Source organism: Bubalus kerabau, chromosome 2 (assembly GCF_029407905.1).
Source record: "Bubalus kerabau isolate K-KA32 ecotype Philippines breed swamp buffalo chromosome 2, PCC_UOA_SB_1v2, whole genome shotgun sequence".
NCBI classification, from domain to species: Eukaryota; Metazoa; Chordata; class Mammalia; order Artiodactyla; family Bovidae; genus Bubalus; species Bubalus kerabau.
In genome coordinates, this window is record NC_073625.1 from 64744449 (window position 1) to 64767199 (window position 22751).

A 22751-nucleotide genomic window follows, 5' to 3' on the forward strand; every position below is an offset into this window, starting at 1 on the left:
GGCTTATTATATTGATGACATTACACTGATTAGACCTGGTGAAAACGAAGAACGAAGTAGTAACTACTCCAGGCTTATAGGTAAGAGTGAGACAGTCAATTCCTAGGCAGGTTGATAAGAAGTCCAGAGTCTCGGAGGAGGAGGAGGAGGAGGAAGAGGAGGAGAAGGAGGAGAAAGGGGTATGGGGCTCTCAAAGAGGAGATAGGGGTCTGGAATTCTCAAGGAGGAAAGGACAAACATCTTTTCTTTTCTCTCTCTGTCTCTCTACATTCCTTAGTTTTAGTCACATAAAATATTTTTTTCTTTAAGCCAGAAGTGATGATTACACAACAAACAACTCAGTTTAAACTCTGTACTAAGAATTTTATAACAGCAATGTATCCTGCCTGAGGACAGTTTCTCCTTCCTGACAACCTTCTGGCTAATCCTGTTATCTTAAAATGTAAATTATGAGTGGGTCTAGTAAGATCTTTACAACCTTGAGACATTCTTTTGATTTATTATAATAACTAATTAAAAAGTATATAACTCCCTTGCTAACACTAGCAAGGGGGGCACTCTCCATCCCCCTTCTGATGTCTATGTCAGAAGCTTACTGTTTCCCTTTTCATACTGTAACAAAACTCTGTTACACAAAAGCTCTTGAGTGATCAAGCCTGGTCCCTTGTCTCAAAGCTAAATCTTCTTCAAGATCACTAATCCAACACTGTTCACCATGAGCTATCAAGAGACTTGCCTGACAGAGTATGGGGGAAATATGACAAAAAGTCAGGATAAATTGTTGTATCTGGCCCCTCCTATAACCAGAAAAGAGGAACAACACCTAGAGGATCTCTGGAATTGGAGGCAGCATATTCCTCAATTGGGTGTGTTACTCTGGTCTATTCACTGAGTAATCCCCAAAGCTGCTAGTTTTGAGTGAGGCCCAGAACAAGGGAAGAGTTCTCAACAGACTTAGGCTACCATGCAAGCTGTGTGGCTGCTTGGTCCATATGATCTAGCAGACCCAATTGTATTTGAAGCGGCAGTGGCAGAGAGGGATGCTGTTTGGAGAGTTTTGCAGGTCTATAGGGATATACCCTGGAGAAAGACATGGCAACGCACCCCAGTATTCTTGCCTGGAGGATTTCATGGACAGAGGAGCCTGGTGGGCTGCAGTCCATGGGGTCACATAGAGTCAGATACAACTGAGCAACTAACACAGACATACACATAGGAATATAGGTGGATCTCATTGCAGGTCCTCAAGATTTGGAGCAAAGCCCTGCTATCCTCTGTGAATTATTATCCTTTTGAGAAAGAGCTGTTGGCCTGCCATGAGCTATTGGACAAGAGTAGAGACTAGACATTAAACCATGGGCTGCCAAGTTGCCTGATAGCTGCCTATCATGAAATGGGTATAATCTTACTCACCAAGCTACGAAGTTAGACATGAACAGCAACACTCCATCTTTGAATGGAAATACACATGATAAGACTTGAGCTAGCTTTGAAGGCACAAGTCACATGAAAAAGTGGCCCAAATGTTCATGGTTCCCACTTCCACTACAATTTTCTCTCTCCCAGCCCACACTTTTGACCACTGGAAAAATTTCCTAAATTGGTTGAAAATCTTTGGGGCCTGATTTATAGATGTTTCTGCGTGATAGACAGGCACCACCTTCAAGTAGACAACTTCAGCATTACAATCCTTTTCTGAGACAATCATGACAGATAGTGGTGAAGGGAAATCCTCCCAATGGACAGAACTTTGAATGGATCACCCAATTGTCCACTCTTTGTGAAAGGGGAAATGGCCAATCATGAGGTTATATACTGATTCATGAGCTGTGGCCAATGTTTGGCTGGATGGTCAAGGATTTGGAAGGAACATGATTGGATAATTGGTGACAAGGGAATGTAGAGAAGGAGTATGCTGGTAGACATCTCTGAATGCAAAGACAATATGTTCCATTTGAATGGTTATCAAAGAGAGCATTTCAATAATCAAGTGGATAGAATGACCCATTCTGTAGATATCAGTCAACACTTTTCTTCAGCCATCCCTATCATTGGCCAATGAACTCAGGAACAAAATGGCCATGATATCAGGGATGGAGGTTATGCATGCATTTAGCATCATGGACTTCTATTCACTAAAGCCAACCTGGATTCAGTCACCATTGAGTGTCCAGTCTGCCAGCAGAAGAAGCCAACACTGAGTCCTCGATATTGGTACCATTCCTTGGGGTGGTCATCTAGCTACCTTATGGCAGGTTGATCACATTTGTCAGCTTCTATCTAGGAACAGTTTGGAGAAGGCAATGGCACCCCACTCCAGTACTCTTGCCTGGAAAATCCAATGGATGGAGGAGCCTGGTAAGCTGCAGTCCAAGGGGTCGCTAAGAGTTGGGACAGGCAGTGTCTGATTCTGATTGAAGCAGATGCTTACTCTGGATACAAATTTGCTTTCCTTGCAGGCAATGCCTCTGCCAAAACTCATCTGTGGGCTTTCAAAATGCCTTATCCACTATCCTGATATTTTACACAGTGTTGCTTCTGAGTAAGGAATTCACTTCACAGCAGAAAAAGTATATCAATTGGATCATAATCTTGAAATTCACTGTTTACCATGATAGAATGGTAGAATGGCTTTTTGAAAACTTGGTTACAATACCAGCTAGTTGGAAATACTTTGCAAAACTGAGGTGAGGTTCTCCAGAGTCTACACATGCTCTGAATCACCATCCAGTATATGGTACTGTTTTTTCCCCATGCGGAATTAATAGGTCCAGAAATCAAGAAATAAGAGTGGCACCATTTACTTTTACCCCTACAGACATACGCTCACAAAATTTTTGCTCCCTGTTACCATGACCTTATGCTCTGCTGTCTTAGAGGTTTTAGTTCTAAAAGAAGGAATACTTTCACTAGGAGATACATCAATGTTTCCATTAAACTGAAAGTTAAGATTTACTCGACCAGTTTAGGTTCCTCAGGCCTCAAGTCAACAGGAAAAAGAGGGAAATAATGTATTGTCTGGGGTGATTGGTCCTGACCATAAAGGGGAAACTGGACAACTACTCTACACTACAGGTAAGGAAGAATACATCTAGAATATAGATTTCTTAGAGCATCAAATAGTAGTACCATGTTTTGTGAGTATGGCCAGTGGAAAACTACAGTCCTGTCCAAGCAGGACTACTAATGGCTCTGACTCACCAGGAATTCAGAAATAATGGTGTGGGTCACCCTACCAGGTAAAAAACCACCACTAGCTGAGGTGCTTGCTGAAAGCAGAGGGAATACAGCATGGGTAATAGAAGCAGACAGTATAAATACCAGCTTTGCACACACAACCTGTTACAGAAATAAGGACGTCTTCATTATGTTATGACTGTGTTGGATGATGTGTGTGTGTGTAGAAAATAACTTTGTTTTCATACCTCTCTTATTCTCTTACTATGTGATATGAGAGGTGCTGATTTCATATTATAGTATAAAAATTAAGTATTGTCAAATCTACATCATAGTATTTAAGTTATGGGATATCAAGAAAAGGAAACATCACTCGAGAAATTTACCTTTTCCTCTGGGGAAAGAGTATGTTTTTAAATTATATGCAGCATAGCTAATAACACATTAGGTAGAATTATGACCTAGTCATTATCTTTCTTCGGAGATTAAGTTTGGTTTAAGGAGATGCTTATAGGTGCCGTATTGACAAGGGTTGGACTTATGATAGCTGAATTGGGTCACCTTGACTGGGTCCCTAGGGTGCCCAGACATTTGGTCAAACATTATTCTAGGTGTGTCTGTGAAGCTGTTTTTAGGTGAGATTAACATTTGAATTAGTGAATGGAGTAAAGTGATTGTCATCCTTAATATGGGTCAACATTATCCAATCTTAAGAAGACCTGAATAGAACAAAAAGATTGATCTTCCAGAGATTAAAGGAATTTCTCCATGCTTTGCTGCCCTCAAGCTGGGACATTGCCTTTTTCCTACCTTTTGACTCACGCTGAAATATCAGTTCTTCCTAGATCTTGAGTTTACCAACCTTTGGACTTTAAATACACTACCCACCCTCCTGGTTTTCACCTTGCATACAGAAGACCTTGAAACTTGCATGCCTCCATAATCACATTAGCAAATTCTTATATTCGCCTCTCGCTCTCTCTCTTCTATTTGCTGTTTTTCTGGAGAACTCTGACTAATACAGAGGAGGCTAATAGTTTTTGTTTTCCTTGAAATCATTCCAGTTTGCTCATCAAAGTTTGTAGACTTTTCTTCTCTCCTTCTAGTGAGAACTGCATAAGACGTTATATCAGTTAAGCTCTATATGCTAAAATTTTGATAGGGATTTCATGGCTATTCCTTAACTATAAGTTAAAGGGTTTAGCTGAATCATATGAATATGCCAAAATATAATCATTTATAAAACTAGAAACCTCAGATCTTCTTTGTAAAGAGTCCTAGTTACTTTTCCAAATGTGGTGAATCATTCTAACTATAAATGTGGACTTGGCAAATGATTACCAGAATTAATGTCTCCACTTCTCTTTGGTCTCAGAAATCTTAAAACTTTACTAGAATTGACTGAATGGGAACTAAGCCTGTGCTGAAACTTGTAAGGGCAAATGTGATGTCAAGGGAACTTCATAGCAAGGAGCCTATGGCTCCCAGGTGGCTCAGAGGGGAAATAATTTGTTTGCAACATAGAAGATGCAGGAGACACAGGTTCCATCCCAGGGTAGGGAAGACCCCCTGGAGGAGGGCATGGCAACCCACTTCAATATTCTTGCCTGGAGAATTCCGTGGACAGAGAAGCCTGGCGGGCTACAGTCCTTAGAGTCTCAAAGAGTCGGACACGACTGGGCGGCTATACAGGAGCATGCCTTGCTTTGCCCAACTCCTACTGCCCTCTATCCTTGACTGTGAACAATACACACTAACTTTCAGTCTCTTTATCATCCTGGTCCATATTTTAAGTAACTCCCAGAAAGAATTCATTTGGTCTTTTGTTAACAACAAAGTGCTCCTGTGATTTGGTATTATACAGCTGCTGTGGGAATGAAGCATTATCTCGCCCATTTGTGAAGCTATCCCACCCTTCACTCTCTTAGCTGTTGCAAATGTCTGATGAAATCCTGAGCTTATTGTCAAATGCAGAAAAGTCTCTAAGCTCTCAAATTTATTTCTATACATTTCCTGGGACATGTGTAGGTTTAAATGACTCAATTTCCTATTCATCATATTTTTAAGCACTAAAAATGTAACCCAGTTGACTGGAGTTGGAAACAAGAGTGAACCATTTTAAGAGGATGTTTTTCCATCAAAGTATATGGTTATACCTCATACTCTAAAAAAGAAAGTAAGAGCTAGAAGTTGATTATTGAGTAACAGAAGAGTTTGGGTAAAAAATAAACTGTCAACAAAATATCTCTAAATATTGATAATGATAGGATTAAAAAACTTAAAAAAAATAAACTGTGCTCTTCTTTCTATTGTGCTTACTCTTTCTTCCATGACTAGTTACACCCAGAACATCAAAAAAGGGAAATTTCATATGTGTATAACTTTGTATGTATTTGTATGTATATATTATGTGTATATATATACACATAATATATACATTGGATTGAAACTTTAGTTGGCAAGATGATTACTAAAAATTCGTGTTTATGTTGTAATTTTATAGGTTTACTTACACTTAAGTTGCTATAATGGGCTTCCCAGGTGGCTTAGCCGGTAAAGAATCCGCCTGCAATGCAGGAGACCTGAATTTGACCCCTGTGTTGGGAAGATCCCCTGGAAAAGGGAAAGGCTACCGACTCCAGTATTCTGGCCTGGAGAATTCCATGGCCTGTATAGTCCATGGGGTCGCAAAGTAGGACAGGACTGAGCAACTTTCACTTTCTAACTTCTTTCTTTCTAAGGTGCTATAATAAACCATATCTTTTGACAGAATTTATGATAAGCCCTTGACAAAGTGGGTTGTCAAGCATTATTTATCTCTTTTATATATTTCAGTTGACCCAACATTTTTAATTAATTTGATAAAATTTACCAATGACCTTGAACTAAGATAAAGATATCCCTGTGTTTATTTTCACCAGATATTTCTCAAGCAGCCACAGTGTATTTAGAAGGCAGGAAAATGTCATTCTGTTTGAGATATAACATTAAACCTGACACTATACAGTGCTGGACTCTCAGCAATGTTATTCGATGGTGGCAATTCAAATTATCACAGCAATGAAAATTGTCATAAAAAACTAGTAGGTGTTCTAAGAGTGACTGACAAAGTACTGCCTGTCAGCATGTACTCAAATCATATATTGTTAACTTTATTAATAGAACTTGTAGAAAGCTTTTCAGTATTGACCTCTGCAAGTGACAGTCACTGTTTTATTTTCTCTCTTTTTATTAGACAGCATATGCTCCATATGGACAAACAGTGGTAGAAATACTTGTAGAACAAAATGACTAAAGGGAAATAATGTAGTGTTTTAAATTAGTGTGACCTTTAAAAAATATTTTAAATGCCCACCTCACTAAGGATTTGTCCTTTGTCATTACCCAAGGTCTTAGTGTGATTTGACAATTAAGCTTATTAACAAAATTAATAGTAGGCTATGCAGTCGGGGAAAAGAATAATTTTATGTAGTTTACATTGGGTAGATTAAGACTAACTATAAATTCTTTGTATATCACATGTACACAGATGTTTTATAAAATTAATTGAAATGGCATACATAATTTCCAGGCAATAAACCTTCACATTTTTGTAGTAAAGCAATATTAATGTATCAGCCTCTTGTGCCAGGGATAGGAAGCCAAAAAGAAAATAAGAAAGCAATCATTTCTAGAAAGGCAATCAATATGGGTCCACATTTACTCAATTGTTATCTAAAACAGGATAGGTTCAAGATCTATTAGTGGCTGGAGTTATTGCATCGCACTCCTCTTTTTTTCTTAAGTATAAAGTATTCACAAAGTATCCATCCGCCTTTCATGGTAGCCTCCTCTCCCCTGCCGCCACCACCCGCCCACTCCGCCACCATCCCCCCCGCCGCCACCCCATGACACACACACAAAACCTAAAATGTGCTAGAATGGACACAGTTAAGTAATCCAGTCAGTTCTGAAGGGCATATTAGGGATGGCAGAACTCTGATTTTGATTTCTTTCAGACTCTAGTTCTCTTTAAAAAGAATCACACATGTTGTTTTGTAATACTGCAGGGAACAAAAAAAAAAAAAAAGAATTTAATGAACACATCAACCAAGCAGCATTTTGTTTTTGAATCAGAGGGAAAAGCTGTGCCACTAATGAAAATTACAGAAGTGTTGACTGATTCGTTTTTTGCCATAAACACGTTGTGGCATTAGCAGAAAGGTTAACAGGAAAGAAGCTGCTCTAAGATGACGCTCACTATCCTAAGATTACAAATGATTGTTCTTTGGGAGCAGACAGCAATCAGTCAGTGGAAAATTATGTGACTATTATGAATGACTCTCAATCATACTTTTATGCTTAAGGCCTAAGATAATGAAAACGTTTCCTAGGATTAACAAGCCTGGCTAAGGTGAACTTTACAGAATGAAAGGTGGAAGAAAAGCAGATGAATTATCTCCCTGAAGAAAGATACATCCTCACTAAAGATTAAAGAGGTTATGAATTTAAAACACTTACAGTGATATTTACTATTTTGGTTTAGTTTCCCATAAAAGAGAGACAGGATAAGTACACAGATAGATAAATGATAGATAAATAGATGTTTACAAATACATACACACATATATTTGAGTTTTTCTTTAAGTTTGGTAGTGTTCCTAAAATTTTAGATATTGTGCATATAAATACATCGAACACACATGAGTACAACAAGAGCCTTACAAATGAAAATATTTAATCCTAATTGTTACCAATTGTTACCAATGAGACCTAAGCCATCTCATACTGGAAAGGGAATTAGCCTACTCCTGAGTACACTGTATCTTTTTCTAATTCTAAGAGAGTTCACTTAGTCCTTAGTTGACAGTCCTCAAAGAATTTCTATTTTAGCTTGTTCTTCTAATCTCTTTATAATACACTAGAGTTAAGGAGATTTTAATGTCCCTATAATACCTTCAGTTCAGTTCAGTTCAGTCACTCAGTCGTGTCTGACTCTTTGTGATCACATGAACCGCAGCACACTAGGCCTCCCTGCCCATCACCAACTCCCAGAGTCCATGCAAACCCATGTCCATCGAGTCGGTGATGCCATCCAACCATCTCATCCTCTGTCATCCCCTTCTCCTCCTGCCCTCAGTCTTTCACAGCATCAGTATCTTTTCAAATGCGTCAACTCTTCGTGTGAGGTGGCCAAAGTATTGGAGTTTCAGCTTCAACATCAGTCCTTCCAATGAACACTCAGGACTGATCTCCTTTAGGATGGACTGGTTGGATCTCTTTGCAGTCCAAGGGACTCTCAAGAGTCTTCTCCAACACCACAGTTCAAAAGCATCAAGTCTTTGGCGCTCAGCTTTCTTCACAGTCTAACTCTCCATCCATACATGACCACTGGAAAAACATAGCCTTGACTAGATGGACCTTTGTTGGCAAAGTAATGTCTCTGCTTTTGAATATGCTGTCTAGGTTGGTCATAACTTTCCTTCCAAGGAGTAAGCGTCTTTTAATTTCATGGCTGCAGTCACCATCTGCAGTGATTTTGGAGCCCAGAAAAATAAAGTATGACACTGTTTCCACTGTTTCCCCATCCATTTCCCATGAAGTGATGGGACCGGATGCCATGATCTTAGTTTTCTGAATGTTGAACTTTAAGCCAACTTTTTCACTCTCCTCTTTGACTTTCATCAAGAGGCTCTTGAGTTCTTCTTCACTTTCTGCCATAAGGGAGGTGTCATCTGCATATCTGAGGTTATTGATATTTCTCCCGGCAATCTTGATTCCAGCTTATGCTTCCTCCAGCCCAACATTTCTCATGTTGTACTCTGCATATAAGTTAAATAATCAGGGTGACAATATACAGCCTTGATGTACTCCTTTTCCTATTTGGAACCAGTTTATTGTTCCACGTCCAGTTCTAACTGTTGCACCTGACCTGCATATAGGTTTCTCAAGAGGCAGGTCAGGTGGTCTGGTATTCCCATCTCTTTCAGAATGTTCCACAGTTTATTGTGATCCACACAGTCAAAGGCTTTGGCATAGTCAATAAAGCAGAAATAGATGTTTTTCTGGAACTCTCTTGCTTTTTCCATGATCCAGCAGATGTTGAAATTTAATCTCTGGTTCCTCTGCCTTTTCTAAAACCAGCTGGAACATCTGGAGGTTCACTGTTCATGTATTGCTCAAGGCTGGATTGGAGAATTTTAAACATCACCTTACTAGCGTGTGAGATGAGTGCAATTGTGCAGTAGTTTGAGCATTCTTTGGCATTGCATTTCTTTGGGATTGGAATGAAAACTGACCTTTTCCAGTCCTGTGGCCACTGCTGAGTTTTCCAAATTTGCTGGTGTATTGAGTGCAGCACTTTAACAGCATCATCTTTCAGAATTTGAAATAGCTCAACTGGAATTCCATCACCTCCACAAGCTTTGTCCATAGTGATGCTTCCTAAGGCCCACTTGACTTCACATTCCTTGCTGCTGCTGCTGCTGCTGCTAAGTCACTTCAGTCATGTCAGACTCTGTGTGACCCCACAGATGGCAGCCCACCAGGCTCCACCAGAATCCCCTGGGATTCTCCAGGCAAGAACACTGGAGTGGGTTGCCATTTCCTTCTCCAATGCATGAAAGTGAAATGTGAAAGTAAAGTCGCTCAGTCATGTCCGACTCTTCGCAACCCCATGGACTGCAGCCTACCAGGCTCCTCTGTCCATGGGAGTTTCCAGGCAAGAGTACTGGAGTGGGGTGCCGTTACCTTCTCTGTCACATTCCTTAGTTTTCTTGATTATCTGGACCCCAGATTGCATAAAGTACTCACTTCCTTCATGAAAAGCCAATTTCTTATTTATTTTTTTATTGGTTCTTTTTGGGATCCTCCTATTTTAAATTCCCATGATACTCTGTTCTCTAGGCTTATGTTAAAAACTTTGTAAATAAAAACATCAAAATGTAATGATACCAATATAAATTGCTTCCCTTGTGGCTCAGTAGTAAAGAATCTACCTGCAATGCAGGAGCCACAGGAGACGTGTTTTCCATCCCTGGGTAAAGAAGATCCCCTGGGGGAGGGCATGGCAACCTACTCCAGTATTCTTGTTTGGAGAATCCCATAGACAGAGGAGCCTAGTGGGCTACCCATAGGGTCACAAAGAGATGGACATGACTGAAGCAATTTAGCATGCATGTAGCAGCATTAAAAATTATTTGTGCTATGTACTAAATGTGAAAAAGTGAAAGTGTTAGTTGCTCAGTCCTGTCTGACTCTTTGCAACCCCATGGAATGTAGCCTGCCAGGCTCCTCTATCCATGGGATTCTCTAGGCAAGACTAAAAGAGTGGATAGCCATTTTCTTCTCCAAGGAATCTTCCCTACCTAGTCATATGTAACACCACTAAAATGTACTTTTCTTATGTGCTAAATGTGCTATCAGTCAAAAAACTCAACTTTGAAACTGATGAGTAGCGATTTAAACATGCAAATGTTCAATAGTTTCAAATGAGAAGACAGAAAAATATATAGTGCAAGCATCATCCACCAATAACTGGATATTAGAATGTCATCATTGAGAAATGCCAATTTAATTATTAAAAAGTATAAATTTTCAACCTGGTAAAATGGAGAACATAATCTACACTTAGATTCAAAGAATGAAGAGAAGAAATTGTACATCATTTTCTTTTGTAATAAGTTCTTGGGCTGAATTGTTTAACTTTCTCAAATAAAATCTAGGAAAAACCTATTTTTATTATAAATTTGTCAGCAAAGTTGAATCAATTTTAATACCACGACTGATTCATTAAAATGAAGATTTTAGCATAATTTAGACATAAGTTTTAAGAAATCTACATAGCTGTCTTGCTGATTTGAGGGGAAAAAAAGATTTGAAATTTAGTGTTTGCTCAGTCTTATTTTTTTTTTAATTTTATTTTATTTTTAAACTTTACAATATTGTATTGGTTTTGCCAAATATCGAAATGAATCTGCCACAGGTATACATGTGTTCCCCATCCTGAACCCTCCTCCCTCCTCCCTCCCCATACCATCCCTCTGGGTCGTCCCAGTGCACCAGCCCCAAGCATCCAATATCGTGCATCGAACCTGGACTGGCAACTCGTTTCATACATGATATTTTACATGTTTCAATGCCATTCTCCCAAATCTTCCCACCCTCTCGCTCTCCCATAGAGTCCATAAGACTGTTCTATACTTCAGTGTCTCTTTTGCTGTCTCATACACAGGGTTATTGTTACCATCTTTCTAAATTCCATATATATGCGATAGTATACTGTATTAGTGTTTTTCTTTCTGGCTTACTTCACTCTGTATAATATGCTCCAGTTTCATCCACCTCATTAGAACTGATTCAAATATATTCTTTTTAATGGCTGAGTAATACTCCATTGTGTATATGTACCATATCTTTCTTATCCATTCATCTGCTGATGGACATCTAGATTGCTTCCATGTCCTGGCTATTATAAACAGTGCTGCGATGAACAGTGGGGTACACGTGTCTCTTTCCCTTCTGGTTTCCTCAGTGTGTATGCCCAGCAGTGGGATTGCTGGATCATAAGGCAGTTCTATTTCCAGTTTTTTAAGGAATCTCCACACTGTTCTCCATAGTGGCTGTACTAGTTTGCATTCCCACCAACAGTGTAAGAGGGTTCCCTTTTCTCCACACCCTCTCCAGCACTTATTGCTTGTAGACTTTTGGATCGCAGCCATTCTGACTGGCGTGAAATGGTACCTCATAGTGGTTTTGATTTGCATTTCTCTGATAATGAGTGATGTTGAGCATCTTTTCATGTGTTTGTTAGCCATCTATATGTCTTCTTTGGAGAAATGTCTATTTAGTTTTTTGGCCCATTTTTTGATTGGGTCATTTATTTTTCTAGAGTTGAGCTGTAGGAGTTGCTTGTATATTTTTGAGGTTAGTTGTTTGTCAGTTGCTTCATTTGCTATTATCTTCTCCCATTCTGAAGGCTGTCTTTTCACCTTGCTAATAGTTTCCTTTGTTGTGCAGAAGCTTTAAAGTTTAATTAGGTCCCATTCGTTTATTTTTGCTTTTTTATTTTTAATTTTATTTTATTTTTAAACTTTACATAATTGTATTAGTTTTAATAGCAAATGAAGCAACTGACAAACAACTAATCTCAAGAATATACAAGCAACTCCTACAGCTCAACTCTAGAAAAATAAATGACCCAATCAAAAAATGGGCCAAAGAACTAAATAGACATTTCTCCAAAGAAGACATATAGATGGCTAACAAACACATGAAAAGATGCTCAACATCACTCATTATCAGAGAAATGCAAATCAAAACCACTATGAGGTACCATTTCACACCAGTCAGAATGGCTGCGATCCAAAAGTCTACAAGTAATAAATGGTGGAGAGGGTGTGGAGAAAAGGGAACCCTCTTCCACTGTTGGTGGGAATGCAAACTAGTACAGCCACTATGGAGAACAGTGTGGAGATTCCTTATTTTTGCTTTTATTTCCAATATTCTGGAAGATGGGTCATAGAGGATCCTGCTGTGATGTATGTCAGAGAGTGTTTTGCCTATGTTCTCTAGGAGTTTTATAGTTTCTGGTCTTACGTTGAGATCTTTAATCCATTTTGAGTTTATTTTTGTGTATGGTGTTAGAAAGTGTTCTAGTTTCATTCTTTTACAAGTGGTTGACCAGATTTCCCAGCACCACTTGTTAAAGAGATTGTCTTTAATCCATTGTATATTCTTGCCTCCTTTGTCGAAGATAAGGTGTCCATATGTGTGTGGATTTATCTCTGGGCTTTCTATTTTGTTCCATTGATCTATATTTCTGTCTTTGTGCCAGTACCATACTGTCTTGATGACTGTGGCTTTGTAGTATAGCCTGAAGTCAGGTAGGTTGATTCCTCCAGTTCCATTCTTCTTAAGATCGCTTTGGCTATTCAAGGTTTTTTGTATTTCCATACAAATTGTGAAATTATTTGTTCTAGCTCTGTGAAGAATACCGTTGGTAGCTTGATAAGGATTGCATTGAATCAGTCTTATTTTTAATGAAAAACATCTGTTATTTCAAAGATAAATAGAATTTTTATCAAATTATTTTTCTTGAAATAGTTACTGTTAATAGATGTTGAGCTTTCCTCTTCCTTTATGCCTGCTGCTGCTGCTGCTAAGTGGCTTCAGTCGTGTCCGACTCAGTGCGACCCCACAGATGGCAGCCCACCAGGCTCCCCCGTCCCTGGGATTCTCCAGGCAAGAACACTGGAGTGGGTTGCCATTTCCTTCTCCAATGCATGAAAGTGAAAAGTGAAAGTGAAGTCACTTAATCGTGTCTGACTCTTAGTGACCCCATAGACTGCAGCCTACTAGGCTCCTCTGTCAATGGGATTTTCCAGGCAAGAGTACTGGTGGGGGGTGCCATTGCCTTCTCCACCTTTATGTCTGATACCCCTCTAAAATATGTTCATCTACGCTGCCTCCTGAGAAATTGGTATACAGGTAAAGAAGCAACAGTTAGAACAAGACTGGTTCCAAATTGGGAAAGGAGTACATCAAGGCTGTATATTGTCATCTTGCTTATTTAGCTTATACACAGAGTACATCATGCAAAATACCAGGCTGAATGAAGCACAAGCTGGAATTAAGATTGCCGGGAGAAATATCAATAACCTCATATGCAGATGACACCACCCTATGGAAAAAAGCCAAGAGAAACTAAAGAGCCTCTTGATGAAAGTGAAAGAGGAGAGTGAAAACGTTGGCTTAAAATTCAACATTCAAAAAATTAAGATCATGGCATCTGGTCCAATCAATTCATGGAAACAGTGACAGACCTTATTTTCTTGGGCTCCAAAATCACTGCAGATAGTGACTGCAGCCATGAAATTAAAAGACACTTGCTCCTTAGAAGAAAAGCTTTGACCAACCTCAGTTCAGTTCAGTTCAGTCAATCAGTCGTGTCCAACTCTTTGAGACCCCATGAATCGCAGCACTAGACAGCATGTTAAAAAGTGGAGACATTACTTTGCCGACAAAGGTCCATCTAGGCAAAGCTATGGTTTTTCCAGTTTATGTCTTTTGTGGGCTTCCCTGATGGCTCAGATGATAAAGAATCTGCCTTTAGGAGGTTCATTATGATTTATGATTCTCCTGAATCTGAAATACAAGAGACCTGGGTTTGATTCCTGGGTTGGGAAGATCCTCTGGAGAAGTACATGGCAACCCATTTCAGAATTCTTGCCTGGACAATTCCATGGACAGAGGATCCTGACAGGCTACAGTCCTTGGGGTCACAAAGAGTTGGACACAACTGAGCAACCAACACTTTCACTTTTTGTCTTTTATATAGAGTCATTACAGACACAGCTGTGTAAAATATTAAAGATGATGAGGAACGGTGAATCACTCTTTCCATTTGTACTTGGGTAAATTTCTTATCATAAGCATAGTCATATTATTAATAATGCTTATCGTTACATGCATCAAAGACTAAAGGAAACTTAATGGTTGAGAAAATGTGATAGTATCCTCTAGTGATAATCGCTATGTTCTGATACATACACATACGTCTCTCAGGAACAAGGGTATACTGTTCAATATAATGTTGACTCAGTACAAGAAAGCCTTTTGTTGCTTTTACATCTGTAATCCACTGAACACACTCAGACTTGAATAAGGCTGGATTAGAAGAAGGTCAGTTGTTCAACACAGAGATCAGATTCTGAACATGGCTTTAGAATATTCTTAAAACTAATACAACTGTATTCAGTGGCTGAAAGAACCATTGCTGTAATAAAGTAATAACAAGAACACCACCATAGTACATATGCTAATGAGTGCAGTTGTTTTTAATTCTGTAGTTTTTTTTTCTTTTTTAGAAACTCCATCCAGATTGGCGTATCTACTGTGAATCAATGAGGCATAGCTAAATTTCTGGAATTCTCAGGGAAAGAGATGGTTTGGGTAATGAACTATAAAAGTATATATAATTGAGCTATTGGCAGTATGTAATGTTTTAGCATAATGTAGAAGTCCTTGTTGTGCTACAGGTAAATGGGAAGATTCTTTTCAGTGTATAGGCAGTGAAAATTTGACTAGCCAAATTGTAGGCAATAAAATAGCTTTTCTTTCTTTTACTGTTTTTTGTTTGTTTTTGAGCCAAATGTCAGGAGCTGAAAGAATTGAAAATAAATGTATTAAAGACAAAAAGAATAGCAGTGGAAATTATATATGCCCACCACAGCAGCTGCTGCTGCTGCTAAGTCACTTCAGTTGTGACCGACTCTGTGTGACCCCAGAGATGGCAGCCTACCAGGCTCCCCCGTCCCTAGGATTCTCCAGGCAAGAACACAGGAGTGGGTTGCCATTTCCTTCTCCAATGCATGAAAGTGAAAAGTGAAAGTGAAGTCGCTCAGTCGTGTCCGACACTCAGCGACCCCATGGACCTTCAGCCTTCCAGGCTCCTCCATCCATGAGATTTTCCAGGCAAGAGTACTGGAGTGGGGTGCCATTGCCTTCTCCCCACCACAGCAACACAAGTATTTCTAGAGCTCCTACATCCCAGGTCAATTGGTTGAATCATCCTGTACTGTCAAAAAAAATCCAGGGTTTGATCCCTGGGTCTGGGAAATCCCCTGGAGAAGGGAAAGGCTACCCATTCCAGTAATCTTGCCTGGAGAAGTCCATGGACAGAGCAGCCTGGCAGGCTACAGTCCATAAGGTCACAAAGAATCAGACACCACTGAGTGACTAACACACACACACATGTTTATATTGATTCTTTCATTATTTTTGTAGCTGTAGTGAGTCTTGACTGAGAAGGATAATGTTAGTCTCTTACAAAACCCTTTTAGAAATTCCCCTAAATAGCTAAAATTATACCTGAAAAAAAATGCTTTGTTTCTTGCAGTAATTGTAATTTCACCACTTCAGTTCTGGATGCTAATATTTAAACAAAAGATAATTGACAATTTTGTAGAATATTTTTCTTTTGATTGGAGAGATATGGGACTGGATAAAAATCCCGAAATTCTTTGGCTCTGAGTTAAAGGTCCTTTTTTGGCTTAGATGAGTCAGGGAGGCAGAATCCAGGTAAAATTGAACTTTAGAGCTGACTTTCCATCTTAATCTTTCTATGGCACAAACATTGACTATCTTCAATTATCTGAAGCACTCTTCTTTGGTTTCTATGTCATAGCTGACTCTATTTTTTTTTTTCTTCTAAGCTTTAAATTCTTTCCTTCTCTTTCCTTTGCTCATTTTCCTTTGACTGTTTATGAAGCGTTGTATTATTCAAGGTTTTATACTTGTCTTCTTCATTATTCTTTGCACAAATACTCTCAGTAGGCTCAAACACACAGTTTTAACCTGTCCCTTACATATTTAAGAACAAATATCTATGTAGGATAATTTCAAGAGCTTCATTTAAAAATATTCAATAACCTCTTTACCACACATGGATATCTCAACCTTTTCTCAAAATCAAATGTTCAAAAGGCAACCCCTTATGTTTTTTTCTGTATTTCATAACACACACTCCCACTTCAGAGGGAAAAAGTTTGCATTCTAACTTGGCTTCTTAAGGATTTCTCTATGCTTTCAAATCTTTCTCTGTAACATCAGGAAAATAATACCTGTATCAGAGCACTGTTTGAAATGAAACCATATTTTGAGTGAATCAGAATTGAGATTCAAGTCATTACTGTTATTAGTAGTAGTAATATTGTTAGTATTGTTAATAAGGCCTCAAATCCACCCAGATATAGTAGCAGAATTATTATGTTCTTATGGATTCTTTCAGTGTCCCAACATAAGTCTCTCATAAAATACTGACCTACTGCTTGTTGTTGTTGCTTGGGTTGCTAGGTCATGTCTGACCTTTTGCAAACCCATGGACTGTAGCCCACCAGACTCCTGTTCCCATGGGATTTCCCAGGCAAGACTACTGCAGTGGGTTGCCATTTTCTTCTCCAGGGCATCTTCCCAACGCAGGGAGTGAACTGGCATCTCTGGCACTGGCAAGCACCACTGAGCCACTTGGAAAGCTGGGACATATCGCTTACTGGAGATCAATAGAAATAAAGGATTAAAGCACGTTTGGTTGTTATAAACATATAAATGATATTTAAACTACTAATTAGGGAGTGGGTATAAATATAAAAGAAAATATTGCCTTGTGTATCATGTGAGATATTTTATTATCTGATCTCATTCAATTCACCCCTCTAAGTTTCATGTCTTTCTATAAATGCCAGAAGTTTTCTCTGATTAACAGAACCAAAATTTAATATTTTGGTGTAAACACTCCATATGATTTATGATGTTTTCTTTATCCTGAAATGCCTTCTAAAATCCTCTTTCATGGCACTTTATAGCACTATATTATATATTTATTTACCTGTGCTTACAGCTGCTAGATGGTGAGCTCCTTGAGTATGAGAAATGTATGTTTTTCACCAGTATAATTTCAGACTCTTAGTACAATACCTGGCACAAAAATTATAATCAACTAACGCATGTCGAGAATTTTTTCCCTTTATTTTCTGTGTCAGTAATTTATGGCCAGAGACTTCTTACATGGTGTAAATAGATCTTGTTCTCAAAGCAATGCACTAGATGTATAATGATTTAGATGCTACGCTAAAGGTGATATGTGAAGAGGGACTAGGGAACAGAAATCTGAAAATTAGAAAAAAAAAGGCCTCCTTTTATACTTTGTATATTTGTTGAGGTGAAAAGGACTATCTTTCAGGACTGCATTCTAAAAGTATAAAAATACTCAGAGGAGATGATTGTATAATTATCCAGTAACTTCTATGGCAAAGTAGACAAATAGAAAAGAGAAAGTTTTAAAATTATTTATGTATGGAATCTTAGTGCTTAAAATATATAATTAATGTTAAGCATAAGCATAAAAATATTTAATATTACTTTATATCAGCAAATTGTTTACTGAATGCTCTTTGAAACTATTTATGTAAAATCAGTATCTAACACATTTATGAAATAAAATTTATGTGAGTAGCAGTAAAAATCAATAGTAAGTTATTGTGTAAAGGCCAGTGACCTTTACTCAGCACAAGTAAAATACATCTTAATTATTATCAAACTAATAGAATATATTCCTGCTCTATCCATTTATTTTTCTTTGTAAGAACTGTGATATTTCACCTTTGGCTTCAAGTGGTTTCGTATTTATTTAGGATTGCACAAATAATTATGTAGAGAATGTATTCTTCTATTTAAAAAACCACACTGTGAGAACTACAAATGCTGGACAAAAATGATATATTTTAAGAATCTTCTTAAAAGCATTGGAAGAATTTCTAAGACTACTAGGGTTTGGGGGGGAGAAAAAACAAACTCTCAGAGAGAAGACAGTCCCCTGGATATCAGACCAATATTCTTCTTAGTTCTCCATTTTAGGTTGTTTGCCAGTCTCAACACTATGGATAACAGGGTAAGAAGCTGAAGAGAAATATTGGAAAACTAATAGAACCAGACAGATGAAAATTGCAGCTTAGGGTCTACCAAGGATGAAGGACCCTGTAAGTAACACAGACTTTCAGCTGTGCATAAACCTGAGGAGTGAGTTGAACAGAGTATAGATTAATAACCACAAGAAGTAAAGTTCAGATAAATATTTGATGAAATAACCTCAATCTAACTGGCAGACTAAACCAAAACAATCCTGTATGAAGGAAAATATTATATCAGGTATATTAAATATTAAAATATATCTGCAATTTTTTAATCAAAAAGGTCTCTTATTCAGCTGGAAAATAATAAAGTAAGCATAAGAATTGGCCTGAAGTAATAAAAAAGAAAACTTGGAATATGAACTATTCTATGAGACTCATATATTGAAGTCATTTTTATAGACATTAAAATAACTATTAAGTGTATGTGCAAGGAAATAACATAAACCTGGTGAATTTTGACAGAGAAATGGAAACTTTAAAAAATCAAATGAAAGTTCTTTGCTGAAAAGTAAAATAAGTAAACTTTAAAAATTCATGGAAAAATTTAACCAAGTTTAAAGGAAATATAAAGTTTAAAATGGAATGAATAAAAATCTCTAGAAGAAGGATAAAAATAAAGAAAAAGCATATAAAATACACAGAAAATGGTGAAAGCTTCTAACATTAGTCATTGAACTCCCAAAAGGAGAAAAAAGAGAGAATGGGGCAAAAGCAATTTAGAAAAGGAAATGAGAAAAACTGTCTCAAAACTGATAAAAGACACCAAGCCAAAGTTTTAACAGGCAATTAAATTTCAAAACAAACAAATATGAATGAGCATAATATATACATATATTACTGCTGAAAATCAGAGAAAACACATTAAAATGCAGAGCAAAAATGCACATTACCTAAAATGAGAAAAGTAAGTCACAATTAGATTGAAAACTGAGACCTCAGAAAGAAAAGGAAAAATAAAGAAACAAGGAAAGAAAGAAAGGAGAGGGAGGAGATGAAGTGAAAGGAATAAAGAAGAAGCCATGTAAGTGTTGAAAAATATCTTCCAGCACCGAGATTTAAAAAAAATTGAGACCCTAGGGTTATATGTCTAGTGAAAATAAACTTTCAAAATAAAGATGAAACCTAGTTATATTTTACAAGGAAAAACTGAAATAAGTGCTCAGCAGTGGCTCACAATAAAGAAAATAGTATAGTGAATCCTCCCAGCTGAAGTCTAGTATACCAGTGAGAAGTCTGTGCAGTACAGGCATCCATGCATTGCCTAAGGTCTTTATGTGAAAATGTGAAGTACGCAACCTCATTAATGATCAAAGTCATGTGAATTAAAATCACAAAAACACAACTGGATACTATTATATGCACAAGATAAGAGCTAAATTTACATACAAAAAGTTACATACAAAAGCCATGTATATAACTTTATATAAAGAAGCATACACAATAGATAGGTAGATAGCTAAATAGATGATAATACAGATATATAGTGTATTATCGGAGATGTGGAACAAAATATTAACTTTCAAAAGCTGCTTGTAAAAGAAAACATCCTTATAAACTATTGTGGCAGTGTGTAACAAAGCCAGACATGCTGTAAGACCTATAATTGTGCCTGGTACTAATATTTGCATATAATTACAAAAACCACATGTAAAACATGATCAGTACATTCAAACTGGAAACAAATTAAATGTTTATCAAAAAGTAAGATAGTTATATTGATGAACCGTTTAGTGCTGCATGAAAAATATAGGCAAATCACACAAAGAAAACATAACACTAAACAAATCAGAGATGACTAGAGAATATTATTCTATCTCATATATATATATAAAGCTCAAAGGAAACAATACTAATCTGTGGTGATAAAATTTAGGAGTGTGGTTACTTCTAGGAGGAAGGTTAGGAATAGCTGGTATGGGTATTAGGTATTGGTAGGAAACTTACTGATCTGAGTAGTGATTATAAGACTGTTTTCACATTTTGAAAATTTATAAGGAAGTACATTTTTATTGTTTTAGCCTTTCTCTATGTGTTTTATTCTTTAGTGAAAAGAATAATAAAATAATTGTAGCTTTTATAGAAGCCGCCTCTGGTTTCTAACTGCCCTAAATATGTTACTCTAAAATAAAATGAATATTCATTTCTTTTTAACAAAACATGTAATAAGTTTAACATTTCCTTCATTAGTCAGACATTTCCAAAGTTAAGATAACACTTTGACCTGTATAGTGAGGCTAGATTTTTTTCCCTACTCTAAACCTGAGTAGGAATGGGATATTTTCTAGCCGATAGTCTACCAAGATGAATTACAGCTCATAGAATTTTGAGAACATTAGTTAAATTTAAACAATAGTATGTTTTAAAAAATACACAACCACATACATTACCAAAACTTATTAGACTGGGGTCTCAAGAAAGGATGAGAAACATTTCATCTCTAAATAAAGAAAAAATCAATTCAGACTCTCTCAGTTCTGGTTAAGTGACATCAAAAGGGTAAATTCATTTGGAAATTATTACTCTCTCTTCAGCAAATGATGCAGCAAAAGACTAAACAAAGAAACAGAAAAAATTAAAACAAACAAAAAGAAACCCTAACCCTTGGTTAAGGAGTTAGAAAGAGTCAATTCATAACATCAATGTAACAACTATTAATAAAATACATATTATGTGAAGCAGAACATAATGGCTTGGCTTCCATGATTGCAGTTCTCTACTAAGAAATGCCTGTGCACAAAGATGTGTCATGTGAGGCCGTGTGAATTACAGGCTGCTTTGGAAGCCCCCAAAAGACATTGGGAGCACAGGGCAGAATAAGATTTCTTTAGATATAAAAAATAAAGCTATTTTAAGAGTGTTTGCATTTTAGTTGTACTTTAAGAAGAGAGTAGGTTTTATATAGGAAAAATACAAAGGCTTTCACTATACTTGGAACAAAATGGCTCAACACATCCTTTTAAATGAAGAAAAATCATTAATTTTCTAAAGTTTGCATTATGATACTTGCTTATTACTATTTAGAAAGAATTTGTATGCTAAAATGATGCCATTATTTTTGATATTTATAACAGCAAATAGTTTCATATATGAGTTGTACACATACTAAATATTAGTCATAAATCTTGGTGAACAGAGAAAAAGGAAGAATCAGGTAAAATCTAAGTAAATGTTCAAACTTGGAAGCACCTCCTTTTTGTTAAAATTCTTCATTCAATGGTAAATCTTAGATTATTTGTAAACACTGGTAGCCACAACTTATACCAAATTAGCAATGTAATGTATTAAGATAATGTTACCTGTTGCAGCAAATTAAATACAGTTGACCCTTGAACAACAACTGTGTGAGTCCACATATATGCAGAATTTTTTCAGCAAGTATGTACTACAGTTTTACTACAGTTACTACATGATCCACAGTTTGTTGAATCTGAGGATGTAGAACACGGACTGGTCTGACTATAAAGTAATATGCAAATTTTCAACTGCCAGGAGTTGGTGTTCTTCACCCCCATGTTATTCAAGGAGAGAGAGAGAGTCTTCAAACATGTTGACCTCTTTTTTTTCCCCCCTCAGAAAAAATCCAAAACACTAGTTCTTTTTTAATTGGTGGGTTCTCTTTAAGTTGTGTGTGTGGGTGTTTCTTTCTTTTGCATTGTTTTCAGGGGGTAAGGAGGGACATAGACTGCTTTTGTATTTATTTCCATCTTCAGGATGTGATTTCCAAAACTTCTCCATTATCATTGCTACCAAGCTTACTAAGAAGAAAAAACTTGGAATGTCTTGCATAGAAGGTTTTGATGGGCCTTCGTTTGAGGTGGCATTGCTTAAGCTCCAATACTTAGGCCACCTGATGTGAAGAGCTGACATGTTGGGAAAGATTGAAGGCAAAAGGAGAAGAGGGCAGCAGAGGATAAGATGGGTAAATAACATTATTGACTCAATGTACGTGAATTTGAGCAAATTCTAGGAAATAGTAGAGGACAGGGGAGCCTGGCATACTGCAATACATGCGGTCACAAAGAGTCGGATATGACTTAGCAAACAACAGCAAAAAAGGATACTATAACTCTCTCCATTGATGCCAGTTCAGTTACATGGCCTCATCTCACTGAAAAGACAGTTGGA